This window comes from Triplophysa rosa, linkage group LG11 (assembly GCF_024868665.1).
Source record: "Triplophysa rosa linkage group LG11, Trosa_1v2, whole genome shotgun sequence".
Taxonomy (NCBI): Eukaryota; Metazoa; Chordata; class Actinopteri; order Cypriniformes; family Nemacheilidae; genus Triplophysa; species Triplophysa rosa.
The window spans coordinates 9209665-9229080 of NC_079900.1; the positions used below are offsets into that span (position 1 = coordinate 9209665).

Consider the following 19416-nt stretch of genomic DNA (forward strand, 5'->3'; position numbering starts at 1 on the left):
TTACAGAAAGGGTCAGATATTGCATGGGGTTTTTTAATGTAAAAATCCTGTGGCATATTTATTTAACCTCAAATGAATTTACTCATTATAAAAGATTCCTCAATTAAATAATATTTTAGGGAGGATATTATGTGTCTTTAGCTTCGTGCAGTTGGAATGCTAGGTTCTTTCACACTGTACACTGTCCTCAGTTGGTGGTGTTGCATTCTGGGTGATTTACAGGGTGATAGATGTACCAATGGATCACGGGTCTCAGTGTAGCTGGATTAAAGGGCGACTGGAATTTGATGACTGGGCATATGGTGGCAGGCAGTCCGTACATCAGGGCAGCAGTGTGATACATGACCTATGTTAAACCAGTCAGGGTTCAGCTGCAGGATGTCTCTCGCTGCTTTAGCCTGTTCAGAGCGTAGAAGAAGAGGGAGACCTCGGCATGCTGGGTTTTGAATTAATTGAAATTCAATGAGATTTTTTTATTTACACTGTGATTTTTTATTATTTAGGCCTAGAACTAAACCTCTCAGTCAGTTTTACTTATTTGCATTTAGCAGATGCCTTTATCCAAAACTGTTTATAGTGCATTCAAGCAATCGAGTTCACTTATTAGCAAATGCATTCAACTGAACTCATGACCTTCCCGTTGCTAGTTTAACACACTAACACCTCAGCTATGTGAACATTACGTTTTGTTTTTCTTTGTCTTAACAGTGTTTGCAGATGAGTAGTGGTACCGAACAAACTAGGCTGGATTTATGCAGTTACTCGCAACATTAAAACTGAAAGCTTAGGACCTAAATACATATCAGATATGCTTATTGAATATAAACCAAACAGACTTCTCAGATCATTAGGATCAAGTCAGTTAGAGATAACAAGGGTTCACTCAAAACAAGGTGAGTCAGCGTTTAGCCATTACGCCACCCGTAGCTGGAATCTGCTTCCAGAAGACATCATATGTTCACCAACAGTAGCTACTTTTAAATCCAGATTAAAAACACACTTGTTTAGCTGTGCATTTACAACCTGAGCACTGTGCTGGTTTACATCAACTGCACTTCTATTTCTAATTTTTTTGTTGTTATTCTTATTCTTTTTATATATACACTCACATTTTTAATCAATTGTATTGCTGTTTTATTGTTTCTTAAAATCTAAAGTTGTATTTGTGATCTTAAATAATTTGCATTTTAAAGATACGTCTTATTTCTCTTTGTCAATCATTTTATGTAAAGCACTTTGAATTGCCCTTGTGTATGAAATGTGCTATATAAATAAACTTGCCTTGCCTTAGATTTGTATAGATACTACACTTTAGATAATCTTTTCAATCCCCTGTCTGAATTTAGATGAAGTGTACTGTAAAACTTAGTTTTGTGGATGTTTTTATTACAGCAATATGTGGTTTTACTGAAAAAGCCAGAGAAAAGTCTTAATTTTAATTACTGTTGGATTACATTTATTCACTTAGCAGATTTGTGAATTACAAATAAAGAAAAATGCAAATACAACTAATTAATCAATCATATTCTATTCACTTTTAACAGCTGTACGTCTATAGTATGGACCGAGAATTCGTGGCTATTTTGTGCAATGTGAATCATACAAAACGTTTGATTATTAAAAAAGAGATTGTAAGAATTCCTACGAATTATCCACCTTGTAAAATAGTTACAAATTCCTGTGAGATTGTGTCATAACATTTGTGAACTTTTTGACACATAATCCACTTACTCTGTGATATTTCATGTAATATGGGTAGGCCTGTTGTGATAGTCAATTTATTTACTTAGCCGGCGAAATATGAGCACATTATTGCTAATGCGATATATTGCCATTGTGTTTGTATGATTATTTGTTTACATTAAAATGAACGTTAATGCGTAAATCATAACCTCATATTACACAAATCAACCAATCATAATCAAGGATGCAAACTTTTTATAATTACCATTTATTTTTCATTTTTTTATATCTATTTACACTTATTATTTACATTCAAAGTTCAATGTCTAAGTGTTCTTTATTTATTAATTATGTAATCAGTGGCCTAAAATAGTCATGAAATGACAATAATATTGATTATCGCAATTATTTCGGAGACAATATATCGGCAAACAAAAAGTTGTGATCGCGACAGGCCAAAATATGGGGCGTAATGGACAGTTAACTGGTTATGTAAGGAATAATTGACGACGGGCCATTCAATTATCGAAAGTTAATGGACACCCCGAGGTGGTAATGCGGCCACGATGCGAAGCGGAGTGGCCGTTACACCTCGGGTGTGCATTAACTTTCGATAATTGAACGGACCGGAGTCAATTATTCCGCTTATACCACGGTTACCACATTACAAGTAATTTTTCAGGTGTTTTATTTCAAGAGATTTGTTATGTTTGCCGCGCTTATAATGCTACTGTGAGTGGGGGACTATTTTCTCATCCGAAGCTGCCGGTAATTCCAAGACGTCATTTTAAAGGCTTGAGAGAGAGCGCGCATGCACATGTGTTTGCAGTAATGACAAAACCCTGTGAAGAAGCAGGCTTGTCAAAATGTATCAATTACTTTGTTGGTTTTTTATAGTTATAAGCATGATGTAAAAAAAACGGAACAAGTATTCAATCTATGTTTATTTATTAATTTAGTATTTCTTTGCATGAGGTGAAAAAAGCAGAACATGTAGGCAATCAATGTTTATTTAGGCTACAAATAAATTCATGTGGTATTTAATTGTTCTGGTTTCTGTTCAATTGTTTATTTATTCTTTTCAGTTTGTTTATTTATTTCTGTTTTATTTGTTAAGGTTAAACTGCACGTTTACATTAATTGTGAAGTTGGACATAGAAAACGGCAGATCAAACGCAGGGTGCTGATCAGTGATGTTTGTTGCTTCTGATCTGTGATCTGTGGCTTTGTTTTTGGTGTCATCTGAAATGTTATCCGACAGGATCAAGCTCCATTTCTTTCGTTCCTTTGCTGAAGGTGCCCAGTAGCTTCTTAGGCTTGTTTCGCACTTGTGCCCTGTGACAGACATGATCTGCCTGCTCTCCAGCCCTGCCTCTGACAGCATTTGAACTGCGGTGCTTCTTAGGGGATGGTTTGTGTACCTTTTGGGTAAGCCGACTAACTCGCTAATGCGTGGCAGCATGTTCCCGAGATAGTTCACACCCATCGGTTCATGGGAGTACCAGCACTCTCTCCCGTCAAGCTCTTCCTGTGGGACTCTCAGTGGGTGAAGGTAGAAGGACGTGGCGTCAGGTGGGCACTTTGTGATGTACTTTTTAAAACTTTTAACGGGGCAAAGTGGATTTCTGGGGTTGGAAAACATGAATCCTCTGAAGCAGTCCTTGTTAGGATCAGTGGGATTTTTGTGGTTTTTTGTTTCTGCGTTGAGACAAGCAAACGTATTCAATGCCATCTTCATCTTTTTTTATGACGAATGAATGCGTTGTTAAGTCTCGATTTCCTTCACGACCTCTCCTTGCCAGGTTCAGTTGTATGTCGAACCAGACTTTTCGAACTAGCCCGGCTGCTGTGTCTGGTGACAGATGCGGAGAGTTGCGAATGAGCTCTATTTCGGCAGTGGTGATGGGAGGATGATGAGAGCTCTAGTCTTTCCCAGCCTTGCGAAACTTTTTGAGGATGGCCTTGAATACATCGTTGGATGATTTGAATTCCGGTTGTCTAATGATGTTGTATGTGGAAATATGACGGTTCAGACCACCCCTTAAAGCAAGAAAACTTGATACAGAGTATTCCGTGCCAGCCGCAGTTCTCACAGTTGCATAGAAAGCTCGCAGGTGGTTGTTTAAAGCGTTTGCCCCCACTCTTTCTACCTCTTCAGCAGACGTATTTTTTTGTTTTAAGCCAATCGTTGAAAACATTTACTGCCCAAGCTGTTGTCTTTTTGGTGTTTTCTTTGTGTTTTTCACCTTCAATCTCGTCTAGTTGTTCTTCAGTGACCGTTTTATGACGTTTGCTAATGCTGGCTTCCTTTGATGTTCGCTTTCTTTTTTTTTTCATCTTCTGTTCTGTCAAGTTCAGCTTTCGCCCAATTGTCGAAATTTTCGTACTTTCCATAAATATTAAAAGTTATTTCTGGTAAATTTAAATCGTCTTCCATGTTGTTTGTGGTGGACTAAGCTACAGTATAAATCCGTTATAACGGTTAAAACTTGGCGCAGTGATATCGAACTGTAATTCGGTCGACAGATCTGGAACTACTTCATAGGTGTGCGTTTGACTGAAAAATAATGCACACCTGTAGAACCTTCGTGAGCCAATCAGAATCAAGCATTTCACAGCCCCGTGGTATAACGCAAAATAAACCCCAAGTGGTTGATCAGGTCTTATTTCCCCTTGAACGGGTTTACATTAACAGTAAAGATTAACAGCCGAGTAGATTACTTATCCCTCATCTGATTATTAGCCCATATTATCACCTTATATTGATCTTCCTACTGCATTAGCTGCTCTAAATCTAGGAATGTATGTCTCTCTCATTTCTCTCGTTGCAGCAGTCACGGGTGCTAGAGGCCAGTCAGCAGTGACCTGCTCTAACTGAGGCATGAGCCTGTAATTATTGGCATGCAGGCCACACTCTACAACCACTGCAAGTGTTAGATTACGTGCTGTTAGTTCTTTGTTGAGAGGAAATGTGCACTGATGAACCGCCTGAACCAGATCTCGGCCTCATTACGTCTCAGCTGATCAAAAATGTTTCACAGGTGTATCCCTGAAATTACTGATGTCCTTTCCAAGCGCCTGACCAGCATTCCTCACTGATGTAATCATGCTACGGCTGCTCTAAAGACCAGCTGGGTTGCCAGATTAAAATAGACTCAGTGTGGTTTACAAAAACAAAATTGTCCTTCTAAATATGAGCCTCCTAGAGAGATACAGAGATATGTATGTGTGTGTTTGTGGGTGTGTTTATGTAAATCATTACCATGCATTGGTCACCTTTCACGTCTGTGGGTTTTGCAACCCCCCCCCAAAAAGTAGGCTTATGACTAAACCTCATTGGATCCTCAAACTGTCAATAAAACATCATAACCCCAGCCAAGCCATTGAGAATTAAGTGCTGGCCTAGTATGTTACGTTCCTGAACGGATCGTTCTTTTTGAACGAATCTTTGAAGTGAACGAATCGTTCTCGTTCACGAAATGCATTGACTCATATTTCTCGTTCACTGAAATCTCTCCCTCGAGCAATAAAGTAATAAAGAATATTAGTGAATATGAAAATGCCGTGTATGATGGTTGGTCAATGTAGTGTTTGTCATGCCTCTTCTCCACTGTGATTGGACAGCTGTGTAAAATCGAACAGTGACGAGCTCTTCGTTTACCCAAAGTTAAAAACAATAAAAGACAGGGCAAAAGAACTCGTGAAATATCATGATGATACAGAGTGCATCAAAATGCAGTGTCATCAGTTAGTCTAAAAGAATATAGAATATTACGTGCGGTTTTACGCACCATTTACATGTGGGTCTTCTGCGCGCGCAGCCGCTTACCGGGATCAAGTGCATGCGAACTTGCGAAGCTCGAAATGGAAATGAATGCATTTGCATATGCCTTGTTTGTACTTTTCACTCCCACTAAAAGAGTCACACTGAGAGAGGAGGACATGACGGTGGAAAATATTTCAAAAATATATATTGAACAATGCCTAACGTTCACATACAATACTTTCCAGAGCTTACAGTCGAAGTTTGTTAGCATTATTGCTTTTAATATGTGACATTTAAGTAAACAATTAAGTAACCTTACTCAACCGAGTTCATTAGGTTCCCCCAGCTAAAACTACTGTCCTGCTATAGAGTAATTCATAAAAGATGTTCAGTTTGTGTTGAAACTGTGAGGTTTTTATGTAGTCATTTGCACTATTACATTACATCAGTTTTAGCTAAATTGACCAAGTAAACTGCCAAATGATTGTAGTCATGTGCATATGTCTACCTAGGGAATAATTTCCATTATGTAGATTATTTGCATTAGTCTACTGTTTTTAGGTAACATGCCAGGGCCCGGTTGCATAAAGCACCTTAAGTTTTTCCCTTAAGTATGACACTTAAGGGGTGATTTTCCTTTACCAAAGACAATAGGAGAATAACTTAAGTAAAACTTAAGGTATACTTAAGGGAAAATTACACTTAAGGTGCTTTATGCAACCGGGCCCAGAGCCTGTACCTCACGGAGGGACCATTATAATGTTGCAGTGTTCCCCAGAGAGCATGGCCTCTTTTCCGACATCTCGTGATATGTCATATTATTAATAAACATTTGATGAATATGAAACATGTACAGCTCGAGTGAAGCCATTGTAAATGATAACTGATCAATCGCGAGATTCGTGAAGAGCTCTAGGCGCACTGCCGTGCCACAGCGCGCGCAGAAATCCGTGCAAAATTACCCAAAAATGAGAAAAACTTTTTAATTATGGTCATTATTTCGTTTTGGTTTATTTATTTATTGGATTTCCCGTTTCAAGCTGAAATAAGAAGAAAAACATAGTTTTTTTTTATTTTTGTGCATACAGAAAAATGAAATATCGACTGTTTTTTTCCCCCGTTTGTTATATTGAATGGAATAATCATATGATCAGATGATACACGGACCAAAATCTTAAACGACAGCGGACATGGAGACACGGGATGCTATTCGCTCTGTTGTGGAGAATATTCCCGGCATTTGCCAACTGAAGTCTGAACAAGAAGAGTGTTTGGTTCACATTTTGAATGGAGGTGATTTCCTCAGCTTTTTTATGGTCCTTGGAGTTTTAGAGGGTGTATCTCGGTCTCTTTTATCTGTCGAGCTCGAACTGGCACCCTTCTGACAGGTCAGTGTCTCCTTTTTCAGTCTTTGAATATTGCCATGTCATGCTGTAATCTTGCAATTAAGTTGCAGAATTTCCAACAGACTCGAAATGAACGAAGATCTGTGTTTAACAGAAATAAACCTAACTTTGACAGTTGGCTGCAAATATTTTCTTGTTTGTCTCTACTGTCAAATATTAGTTTAGATGCACTCATTGTACCGTGGATGCGTAGATTTACTTCACATAATCTGCAAAAGTCATTCACAGCCATCTTCACTCCGGTATTTTGCTCGATGGTTTTGTTTTCGCCGCATACCTGTGTTTACAGCGGAAGTTCGAGGCGGCTGAGCCGGCGCATAACATACTTCATAACCAAACGTTATGTGATTGGCTTACGGGTACACCAATGATTTTAAACTTCAGACAAGATCTTTTACATATGTGATCAAACTAAATACTCTTCGAAGATACGAAGTATGCAACTACTCTATACTGTAGGTACTCAAGATTAATATGAGATTGGCAGAAACCGCGTGTGTTAGGGCCGCTTTAAAACGTTTTCATGAAAAAAATACTTTTTGCCTCCCCCAAAAAAGTTTTTTTTAAGTAGAAAGTTTAAGTTTTTCATAAAATGTCATGCATGACTGCATGTAAAAGTTTAATTTCTTACACAAACGTCACAGCGCCAGACCTGAGTAATCGATCTGAAAGGATTAACCAATTAGCGAAGTCCCGCCCAAGTCCCGGTTGATTGATGTTTGTGAAATATTCTCTTTAATTATGAAAACTGTGGTGAAATCGGTCTTTGGAAATACGCATTTTCTCTAATATGAGTCATTCGGAAATTCAGCCTATTATTATGAAACGTGCTTTTGGAAATCTTTCTACTTAATAAAAAAAACTTTTTTTTGGGAGGCAAAAGGTATTTTTATTATGAAAACGTTTTAACGCAGAAGTCGTTTTTGACAGTAACTATTGTGAAAAAAATTGAACAATTAGTGATGTATTTTCGGGCATTGATCAGCTGCTGACCGAATGAATTAGAGAAAGCATGTCAGTCGCTCAATACAGCACGTGAGTCACTCTCGTTCGCAACAATGAATATACAAAACAAAAGAGTATGATATACTGTAGCGTAATATACATTACAATTATAACAAACAAGTTATTAAAATGACTTGTACTACATATAAGACACTCATTTTCGCCAACTACTGGCGTATGTATGTAATATATGACGAAATGGTCACTGAACGAATCAGTGAATGAGTCTGAATGAATCATTTTGGTGAACGAACTGAAAAAGAACGAATCACTCAAATTAATCAAAATTCCCATCACTAAGTGCTGCAATTCAACTGGGTAAATAAAGAACTGATTCTTTGAATATGTAGTGCGTTTTCTTTACTCAACAAGCACTGCATACAATATAAAGACTAAAGAGAGTAGTAGTGTAGCAGTGGTCATCGACTTAAACGGCTGACTCCACCTCTCACCCCTCCTTTTCGAAGCACAACAGTGGCTGACACAGGGCTAAGATGTCTTCATTTTTTTCGTTTCTTTGCCGAAAGAGATAACATATTTACAAAACATGCTCTGTGCAGTGTCTCTGTTTAGGGCTTTTGTAGAACCAACATGGTGAATTCCATGCAAGGGGACCCGTGGTGTATGTAGATATTAAAAGCTCATTCTAAAGTAATAAAAACATAACGCTTCATTATGAAAGGTCTTTATACACCTCTGAAGACATTATGTATATTATATTGCATTTCTGTCAATAGATTTTCTAAAAATTACACATTGGACCTTTAAATAGCCAACGCATAGCACTTTGTCTTTTGTACCATGAGAGAAAAATTCAGCGACGTAATATTTTTGCGTCGACGCTTCGCCACAGCTCACCAAAACATTGCAGAATGGAGGACGAAACAGCAACCTCCTCACATAATTCCGAACAAAGCCCCAATAAAAGAAAAAATCCTAAAAAAAACAGCTCGCCCTAAATCTTCGAAGGTATGGGAATACTTCAAATTTAGTCCCAAACGTAAAGGTGTCGTTATTTGCGCTCTTTGCCAAATGGTGTTGGCATACCACACCAGCACAACGGCAATGTTGGAGCATCTGAAACGGAGGCACCCCATTGTCACTCTTGAAGGAGACAATAACAAGTAAGTACTAACGTTGGCTAAATTAATTTCATGTTTGTGTAGTGTGTTGTGTAGCTTGAGCTCTGCGCACTTCGGTGGTGCTAGCTAACTATCTTAGCTCTCCGTGCAGTTTGTTCTTGCTAGGTAGCTACTGGCGCCTAGACAGCTGTGTTTAGCTAACGTTAGTTATCATCTAATGTTGGCTTGAATGGAAGCTAGCTTACGGCTGCAGAACACAGCTATCTATAGTAGCTGACGTTAGCTAACGTGAACGTTAGCTACTAACCTAGCACGAACAAACTGCACAGAGAGCTAAGATGCTTTGGTTACTTGGTTAGTCTAGCACCACCAAAGTGCACAGCTGCTAGATAGCCATGTTAGCATTCAAATAAACTAATCATAGCATAGCACTGCAATGAGGTTAAGAGTAGATTGATTTTTGATCATTATTAGATTGATAGATTGATTTGATCATTATTGATCAATTAGTAGATTGATTTTTGATATTTATATAGATTTTTTTGGTATTTATTTGAGATACATTATGGTTTTTATTAATCAAGCAACAGAAAATAAGTGTTAGATTAATCGACCAACTAGTCGTTAGATTAGTCGACTAATCGATATAATAATCGCCAGATTAATCATTTAATAAATAATCGTTTACCCCAGCCCTATGTTTAAAGTTATAAAAAATATTTTTAAAAAACAGGTATTGGTCTGGCCTTTGTTGAAACTAGTAACTTTGTATTAGCACCTATTGTATTATTATTCCTGTATGACATATCGCTTATTGCTCCCTGAACTCTCTGTAAGTCGCTTTGGATAAAAGCGTCTGCTAAATGTAAATGTAAAGTTAAAGCTAATACCCAAAGATAATCTGTCTAAGAGAGCTTCTTTTCAAAGTCTTTAGAAAACAGTTCATCCTAATTAAATGAACGACAGAACGTTCTCATTACAGCCACTTTGGTCCTGGTCATAATAGGGCTCAAGAGAGCCGCCCACATGTGTAGCGTATTGTGCATGTTCTCTCTAAAGAGTAAGACATTAATGAATTAGGGAACAGCACACGGGAATCAATAAGCCAACAAGATTTATAAGAATGTCTTAAAGTGATTTAGAATAATGCGCTTATAGTTTCCTTATTTAAAAGTAATTTCATTACTGTCTGTGTAATAGGGACTGAAAAAATGTCATCGAACTGCACTTACAAAAAAAGCGAATGACACTTCTGTTTACTTGTTGTCTTGTTTGCTTTGATGTAATCACTTCATAGAATATTCTAAGCCATTCAAACATAGCAGAAAATGTGTGTGTGTGCTGTCTGTCTGGCCTAGAATTCATGGAGCTCAAACATTTAACCTTTGCACTGCCACGTTCCTGGTATTTTACCTTTTTACCACAACAAATCCTTTGTGTGTTTGTATACATTTGTGTGTTACCAAAAAAGTGCTTTTCCCTGAGCTATTTGATTAAAATGATATATAAAGCTTGACTGAAAGGAAAGCATGTTTACTGCATGAATGCTTTACGCACACACACACAAGCACACAGACTATGTACAAGCCCATACACCCACACACAAAATTAACATTTTATTAGCATTTGTGTACCTTGTTTTAGCATGCAAGACTCCTCATAATACACGCACCAGATGCCATCTGCCCTGGAATCTTGATACACTGTGTATAGGTACATTTAGGTTTTGGTTATTGTTAGTGCAGACACCTTTCTTTTCAGTGTTGATGTGACTTATAATAGAAAAATATGTGCTGTTTGTCTGTCACAATTAATAGGTTGCTATTTTTATTCACAGAAAGCCAAATGATAATTCACAGGATTGCCAAATGATAAAGAGCCAATGTAACCGGGTTTATATCCAGACACGTGGTGCTGCACTTTAATAAACTGCAATAGGTGTCTTGATCATGGTGGAGAATTTGAAATGCTTAACGTAAACCATAACATGTGACTTGATGAACTCAAAATATAAATGCAACAAGCTAAATCTAATGTTAAGCATTTTCATGTTAAACATTTCCTGAAGAATAACTGTGATTTACTTTTTTTAAGTGGATTTGCACCGTCACAATTTTGTGTTCTAAATAGTCAATGTGTTTAATTCTCAGTGAATTTTTCTACTCATTTGATTAATGAGCCAACAAAAATTATTCTCTCCCTCGCTCAAAGCAGCCCAGCATTTGTGTCGGCAAGCATTTGTGTCAGATTGTGTCCTTGCATTTGTGTTAAACGTGATGCGTGGGTCAGGATTTTTTCCAACCCGCGGCTCCCGCTTTCATGAAATTATTTGCCCCCCCACTGTATCTATTTTTACAACCCGCCCCGCACCCGCGACCATTACATAGACATACTAGGCATTGTAACGTAAATGAAAACAGACTTTATTTCAGACTTAAAAGTGCTTGGAAACAGCCATTAGATTACATCGCCCTGTAAACTGGCAACAACATAGGCTTATGAACCATAGAAACTTGCACTTCACGTAGCCGATATAACATTACTACTGTTGTCTCCTGCTGCAACTATTTCTGAGAACCGGCCCCAAAAATTCGATTTAGCAGCTTGACCTTCTTTTCTCTTAATGATGTAAATTCCCAACCTCAATTTCTCCCGCTCCTCGTCTTCCATCTTCACTTTTATTTATCCGTTTGTTTTGTTGTTGTGGCTGGCGGCGGAGACTGCTTGGCGCTTTCGTGACGTGTTTGGTTTGGGGACATCGCGGAAGTTACGTTGCTACGTAGGCCTACGTATTGTAACCTTATCAAAGAACCTAATAAAATATGAAACTATATATTCCAAATATAGGCTATAGGGAATTGCACGCAACATACATGTTTCTTTTATTTTGTTTTTAATGACCCGCCCCGCAAATAAAGTGACAATTTCTCTACCCGCCCCAACCCGACTCGCGGGTTATGAGAAGACCCGCGCATCACTACCGTGTGTAGTGTATAATAAAATGCACATCATTACAAGTAAACAAACCGAACAAAGAAAGACATAAACGTTCTGTTTGTGAGTGTGTCATCTTAGTGAATGTGAATGGCAGATAGCCTCTAGGCCTAATGCACTTTTCTCAAATGCTTCGTCACCATGGCAACTAAAGGTTAGCGGTAGGCATGCCGATTATGATGAGCAAGTCGGTTGCAGTTGTTACATGCACTGAAATGAGTTAAATGCCCGTATTATCTTCATGTTATCAATCTATTATACAATCCGGGATGTATTGTTTTGTGGAATTTAGAGGCGGCGGTATTTATAGATGTGGTGAGGGCCTCTGAAGAGCATTTGTCTAACTTGATCAGATATGTAATGGCAGATGGTATGCAAGCACACACACATGAACTCACACAGCATTGAGTCACAGCCTCTGTTTGCTCAGATAGACTGACCTTTTAATCAGGATTTAGATTAATAATAATACTGAACTCCCTATGCAGACATTCTGAAGAATACAGAGTTTTGATGAGTTTTCCCAACTGTAAGCAAAATGTACGTTCTGTGTCCATGAGCTAAGTTCCTCTGTATTTTCACTCTCTTGTCTGCAATCCAAGGTTAAACCAGCTGGTCACACTCGCTCGGTTCAGTTTGTGTGGGTAGAGATGCTGTGTAGCAAGCTGCTACAGTACAAGAAGCATAAGGGACATTCACACAGGACGAGTCATGACAGCTGGACAGAGTGCTTAAATGTAAATGTCATAAATGTAAAGTCACTGTGATATCAAAATACATTTTTTGTGACTTAGTATGCGAGTATATTACGTTTATCGATAAGCTATTGTGCTTCAAGACAATGACAACAATTAAACTGACAAGATAAGCTTTCAAAACTTACAGTCTCTCTAAAAGTTTGATGACATCATTTTGCACTTCAGCTTCTCATCAAATCTGTCTAATCAAATGCTCTTTAGAATCTGAAGCATCCTGTCCCCTTGTATAAAAGAAACTGCTCCTGAAATGAGATGCACATTTACTATTTCCTATATGGTGAATGGCACATAGTGCACTATGTATGGGATAGGGAACGATTTAGACATTATAAATATGCTTTCTATTGTGTGCAACACAAGTCTGATTTGTTCTGGTCCAGAGGCACGATAGCGCAGAATGGATTATACGTGTAAATGCGATTTAAATTCATCAGAGAATGTTGTATTGTAACAGTTTCATAATAAAGGTCTAATGTATAGAATTTAGCGGCATCTAGTGGTGAGGTTGCGCATTGCAACCAGCGGTTTACTCCACCCATCCCGTTTGAATCACTATGGCGACTGACACAGAAATAAGATGTCACGTTTTCGCTTCTTTGCCGAAGGAGATATTGTATTTACGAAAAGCGCTCTGTAGTGCGGTTTGTCCATTTAGGGCTACTGTAGAAACAACATGGGGAATTCCACGACTAAAATGCATGTTTTAGCTGAAAACAAATTTCACAGATCACAGACAGCGTATCAGTGTCTTTGTTTTGTCGATGAACACCAATAATATTTTAAGCATGCAGAAGTTCTTTTATTGATTCCCCATTGTTCTATTCTTACTCACTATTAGTCACTATTAATTTTTCTCAATGGTTTCAGAAGGCAAACAGTTTAGCTGTTTAGTATTAGTTTAGTAGGTTGTTTGTGTTGTGTAAGGTCAGCTAACACCAGTTCCTCCCTGCTGTCGGTACTCTTATGTCCTCACCTGCCATAAATATGCTTTTATTCATCCCCTAAAGTAAAAGCTAGTGCGAGCCTGCGGGGAAATGGAGGGAGGATTCATCTGGCGTCAGTTCATCATATTGGCCTTTATAGCTGGAGGGATTGAGAGAGTTTGGAATGTGCTTTTGGATATCTGCTTAAAAGTGTTTGTATAGTGTGACTGACAGCCCAGGGGTTGTCTTTGTGCGGCCACAAATAAACACAACTACACACACCCAGACGGTGTGTGTGTCCACTTGAACATTGCCCTCTAATAAAAATTCTCTCAAAAAAGGATTTTTGCGGCTTGTTCAGTGTAGTTACATTCAAATGAGGTGATGCAACACATTTCTTTAACATTTTGTCACAAGAATTATAAATTCTTGTATTTTCAGATACATAGGCTTCTACATAAATGGACTAACTGCAGACGTGTACAAACATTGATATATCTTCACCCTTAAATAGACTGCAAGAGCAAGAAATTCAAAAAAGGCTGCCGATTCTGTCCAGGTTTGGTCTTAAATGAATGCACAAAAATCTAGTTTCCGCCTGACATGTTGGAAATTGATTCTAGCATTATTTTTCTAATGTACATTACACATCTATATGCAGTTTATTTAAATCAGTTCTCTACTAAATTAAAATATCATTATTTCTTTATTTGTTATTGTACAGTATATTAGAATAGAAAAGTATTTCTGTCTGATCTAGCAGCCTATTTTTATTAGTTTTTATGCCAGTTCACTCATCATAAACATGCCACCATATAAGATTGCATACAAATCTAAATTGATGTTTGTATGATCTTTAACATTCACACACACAAATGTTTTTATTTGTCTTTTCCTCTCAGCGCTATCGCATCAGATCATACACATACTTCCCCTGCTCGCCTCATTAACATCTGCCGCGCATGCTTTTCAACATGAATTCCCTCTTATTTTACCATGACCTCTGTCAAAACAGAGAGTGGTCCCTGTGAGATTACGTAATCCTCCCCGTGGGGTGTAATCCTGGTTTTCTGAAGTCGGTTGTGTTGCAAATCTGTTGTTTTATACTCGATGCAACGAGCTTGTGTTTTGCTGGAGTTTTTCTTTAATCATCATTTTTTAAAGGTACCATATTTATTACGGAGTACTTTTTTTTTTCATTTTAATTTAGTCATAGTCTTACTTAATAGTAAACGTTCTAAAACCAAACCAAAGCAAATTTCTGATTCTAAAGCCAAACATCTAAAAAAGACATATATTAAAAACCTATAACTTCAAATTTGAGTCATAGGCCTATATCTTTCACAGTAGCTTTGAAGCCTTCTGTATGCTATTGTACCTCAGATTGGTTGCAAAAGTGGGCATGTCCACACCAAGAATGAATAACTATAAATACAAATATAATGTAGATATCAGTACTATCAGTAGATATTCACATTTAAAATGTGCATTTTTCTCTTTTGATGACTCTCATTGCGCAACATTAGATACTCTCTTGAATAAGAATGTCCCTCCCCTAACACCACCTGCAACTGACTAGACAGTTGCAAATCATGGAAAACTGCTGTGTCCATACTTTATAGCCCGAATATGTGTGTGGGTTTGTTTTTGTACTTTAGCTTTACTAGGGTGTTGGTTAGATAATAGCAATTTTTGCTTTATATACAACAAAGAGGTCTATGATACAGCATGTCCTCATTTAGCTCGCGTGTGTGTGGCGTGCACGTGTGTGAGAGACTGAACTCTCTGGACTCTCTGGTTCCTCATTTGGTGGCTGTGGGCTGTGCTCAGCACTCGTAGATCAAGACTGAACACATTTCATGCTTCAACTGTCAGTGGAGTGATATTCCTCTCTCTCTCTCTCTCTCTCTCTCTTTCTCTCTCTCACTTCCCTCCCCACTGTTACATCCACTCTCTGTGAATGTAACGGCAGACTGAAGGGAAGTTTTAATCTTGCTGACCTTAACAAACACTTGCATTCTTCTTACCACACATGATCAGTTTGTACCGCTAAAAATTTCAAGTTATAAAAACTCGTATTCATGCTAGCAATGTTCAGATACTAAAAATGTCTGTATATTACATCTCCTGATAAACATTGTAAATAAACAGGAACTTCTTCACTGCTTATTTCTTTGATTTATTTATTTATTGTTTATTTAGTTGTAGTAGTATTACTTGAAAAAGTCATTTAATTGAGACAAAGGCTTCATGCCATTGTTTAAATGCAATTTGTGTGTATATTAATGCCACTGATATTGCTATTCTCTCTCTGTCATACTTGCAGGTTTCCTGGGTTTCCTCTCCAGACGTTCCTGTTCTTAGATGGTAACAGAGAGCTTGAAATAAGAGGTAAACTTTAAGGACATCTGCATGTGTGTGTTATCTTGTTTAATCTGATGTGTTGAGTATTGTGTTGTGATTCTATATATTGTCTCATAACCATTAGCTGGTGGTGTAAATATAATTAGGTTGTTTTTTAAACATGATGACGGGTTTAGTAGAGCTGAGTAGAGTTGTCTGGGTTGTCCTTGGAAAAACTTATTTATTTAATCAAAATCACTACTAATTATTTTGGCTGGTAAATGTTCACCTGTTATTGGCTGGTTTGGCAAGTAGCTAATTCATTTTTAACCCTTTTATCAATTGCAATAGTTCCCCACTATTCTATTCTTTTCTTTTTATAATGGCACACATTGTAACCTACAATAAACTCACACAGATTCACAGACCTAGACAACACATACTGTAATTAAAAATGCTTAAATACAAATACTCCCACAATCCACCTCTTCCCTCTTTTAATCAGGCATTTTCCTTCTTTCAATGCTTACAGCTGTGGCAATAAAACATACAATTTTGATTTAGTAAGAGGATTATATATCTTCTCCCTAGAGGGGGACGTTTAAGTGTTTGAGAAATACTGTATACTGTATGTAAGATAATTGATCATTTTTTAGTCGCCCTCATGGGTCTGTGGCCCACAGTCCTGCTCAAGGACTTATTCATGGCAGACACCAGGCAGTTCGTGTCCATATGAAATCAAATTGTTGTGGGTTGTAGTGTATGTTTATTAGCTTTGAAGTAATCTGTATCTATAAGCTGTATCCGTTCAACTATATGTATATTATAGCTATAATAATTTATTTTATAATCATTTAAATTATTTATATAGCACATTTCATATCAGAGTATTTCAAAACCACTATAAACAGAAAGGAAAGAGTATAAGACACAAAGCTCAATTTAAAGAACATTTGAAAATAAAGAATGAAAGGTAACGCTGTAAAGGAATAGAATCAAAACAAATTAAATATAAATGTTTAATAAAAAAAAGGAAAAGGACAGAAAATGCATGAATTAGTAAATCACAATGCATTTAAAGTGATTTTAATGCATTTAAAGTTCACCCAAAAATGAACATTCTGTGATAATTTATTCTCCGTCTTGTCATTTCAAACCTTGATGACCAAAATACATTGAATCTCAGCACTGTTTTATCAAACCTTTTCTATGTATGAATCACAGTTTATGAAACAATTCATCAAAGGATTTCATCGGATTATTTGTGCAGCGAGATGAACTGTTTGCGTGTGAACTCTCTGGACCTCATTCAGTGGCTGTAGGCAGTGTATGTTCTCGGCACCTGTAGATCAAGATTGAACACATTTCATGCATCAACTGTCAGTGGCAACATTTCAGCAAAACATTGCTCATGTAGTATGTAGATATTTATAAATGTGTAAATTATAGGTACAAAAGCAATTTGTTTGAAGCCGACTGCTGTCTGAATGCTTTCTGTCTTGAGACCTGTTGGACTTGTGGCTATTGAGAACACCTTTCTGGGTTGCTCTGGAAGAACATCTTTCGTTTGTTTATTAAATAAACATTATACCAGAAAAGTTTAAAAGTTAAAGAATCTTGAATTAGTGTAAAGTAGGCTTGGTACATGATTTTCAGGGGAAAAAAAGAATGTCTCAGTCTCAGAAAATGTTATATTAATATTTAGGTGTACTGTATATCGGCCAAAATTTCCAATGTTCATGAATTATCGGTAATCGTTATCGGCCAAAATTTACATATCGGTGCATCCCTAGTTATGTGTATTTCTTAATGAGACCTTGGAGAAACAAGTTTAGATAGACTTTGTGGATTCTGGAGAATTCACATTGTGATGGAATCACAGCTTAATCTGCAGTTTCGTCCCATGAGAACAAGGTAGTTAAATGTAAATGGGAAGCAGGGATAAGTGTCCTCTTGTAAAAGGACAATTTTCCAAAGCAGTATCAGTCCATGTATTCCTGGGTAACAATTAGGTATGCAGCGATTACAGTCTTTCACTATTAACCGTGCTTAAAAACGAACCGTAAAGGCTCCGTTACACCACGTGTTTCTGTTGCACAGTACGGAAATGTTGCAACTTGCACAAAATGAAAACTTGAGCTGAGTTCCATTTGATAGGGTTCCCATGCAGTGTTCACTGCTCCCTACTCCCTGAGCATTGGATATCCGATGAAATGGACTTCACTGACAAAAAAAAACGCTTAATTGGAATGCTCTGCAACGTCATCAAAGAAAGGCAACAGCACGGTTACATAGATTATATTATAAATAAATATTGTAACTTTACTTTTAAATTTAAAAGAAATATACATAAACGTAACACACATTATGTATCTAATCAATATAATCTTAACTTTTGTTTATGCTTGTATGTATTATTTGACTGATGCAGCTTTGATTATTTGAAACTCTACTGTTATGCAATATAGAAATAAATTTTAATTTGGTCAGCTATGTGAAGATGTGTTTTTAATCCATGGTCGCGTCGGTCTCATTTCGCTTTTTTCCCTATGTGGTACAGCCGTAAATATTCCTGAGGTAAAAAACATACCATAAAAAAATAACTGCTGCTGCTTACTACTTTTACATTAGTTTGTATAATAATAGCAAAATGGATGCTTTGGAAAACTTTTTATAATTGCACTATAAAGTATAAATATCTCGAGTGTGTAGCCTACATAATAGCAATGCTACAAAAAGTAAAATAACATATTTACGTGAAGCCAACCACAGTATTTTATATAATTAACAATAATTAAATAAACTTTCACAATGCACAAAAGGCATACGTAAACTCGTCCATTGTTTTTCTGACTCGTGACATGGCACGCAATGGCAGTTGTGTGATTTTCCATTTCCGGCGAAGTGATGGATCAATGTTCCCTGATTCCCTGCGACATTCGCAGTGCCCTTCGAACTGAGCATGTTCGCACCCTTCGGATTGGAATCTCACCTAAGATGGCGAACACCCTGTGAAGTTCACTTCGCAGTCCACTTACTGCCAAATGGAACGCACCAGCATTGCACCAGCTTGAAGAGCCGTGCTTATCAGAGCACGACACACACTAGATCAAAGGTTCTCAAATTTTTTAGATCAAGTACAACCTTTAACAAAATTAGTTGTTCCAAGTACCACTTAATGACCACCATAGAAAATCATATGAAAAAACACTCAAATTAATAGAGCTGTGAATATTTGTCTTTACACCTCGTCCTCCAATTCTAATCCAGCCTAATACAAAAACGTTTTATTTACCAGCTGTTTTCAAACTAAAGAACATGTTTTTCCATGTTTTTCAAGTTAGCAGTAATAGTGGACACAAAACACTTTTCTGTAGTGCACTGTAAAGAGGGCTCTGTAAATTACTTATTTGGGGGATTTATTATATCCAGCTGTTCTCTTGATGAACTGGTGAT

The 19416-nt window shown here is 37.3% G+C and overlaps 1 protein-coding gene across 1 annotated transcript in view; it reads left to right on the forward strand.

Moving 5' to 3' along the window:
* Positions 1–19416, forward strand: part of plcl5 (phospholipase C like 5) — a 135526-nt gene that overhangs the window by 25183 nt on the left and 90927 nt on the right. The window contains exon 2 of the mRNA XM_057345470.1: positions 15944–16008. The gene's annotated coding sequence lies outside the window, so the exon portion shown is untranslated. The remainder of the gene's footprint in view (positions 1–15943; positions 16009–19416) is intronic.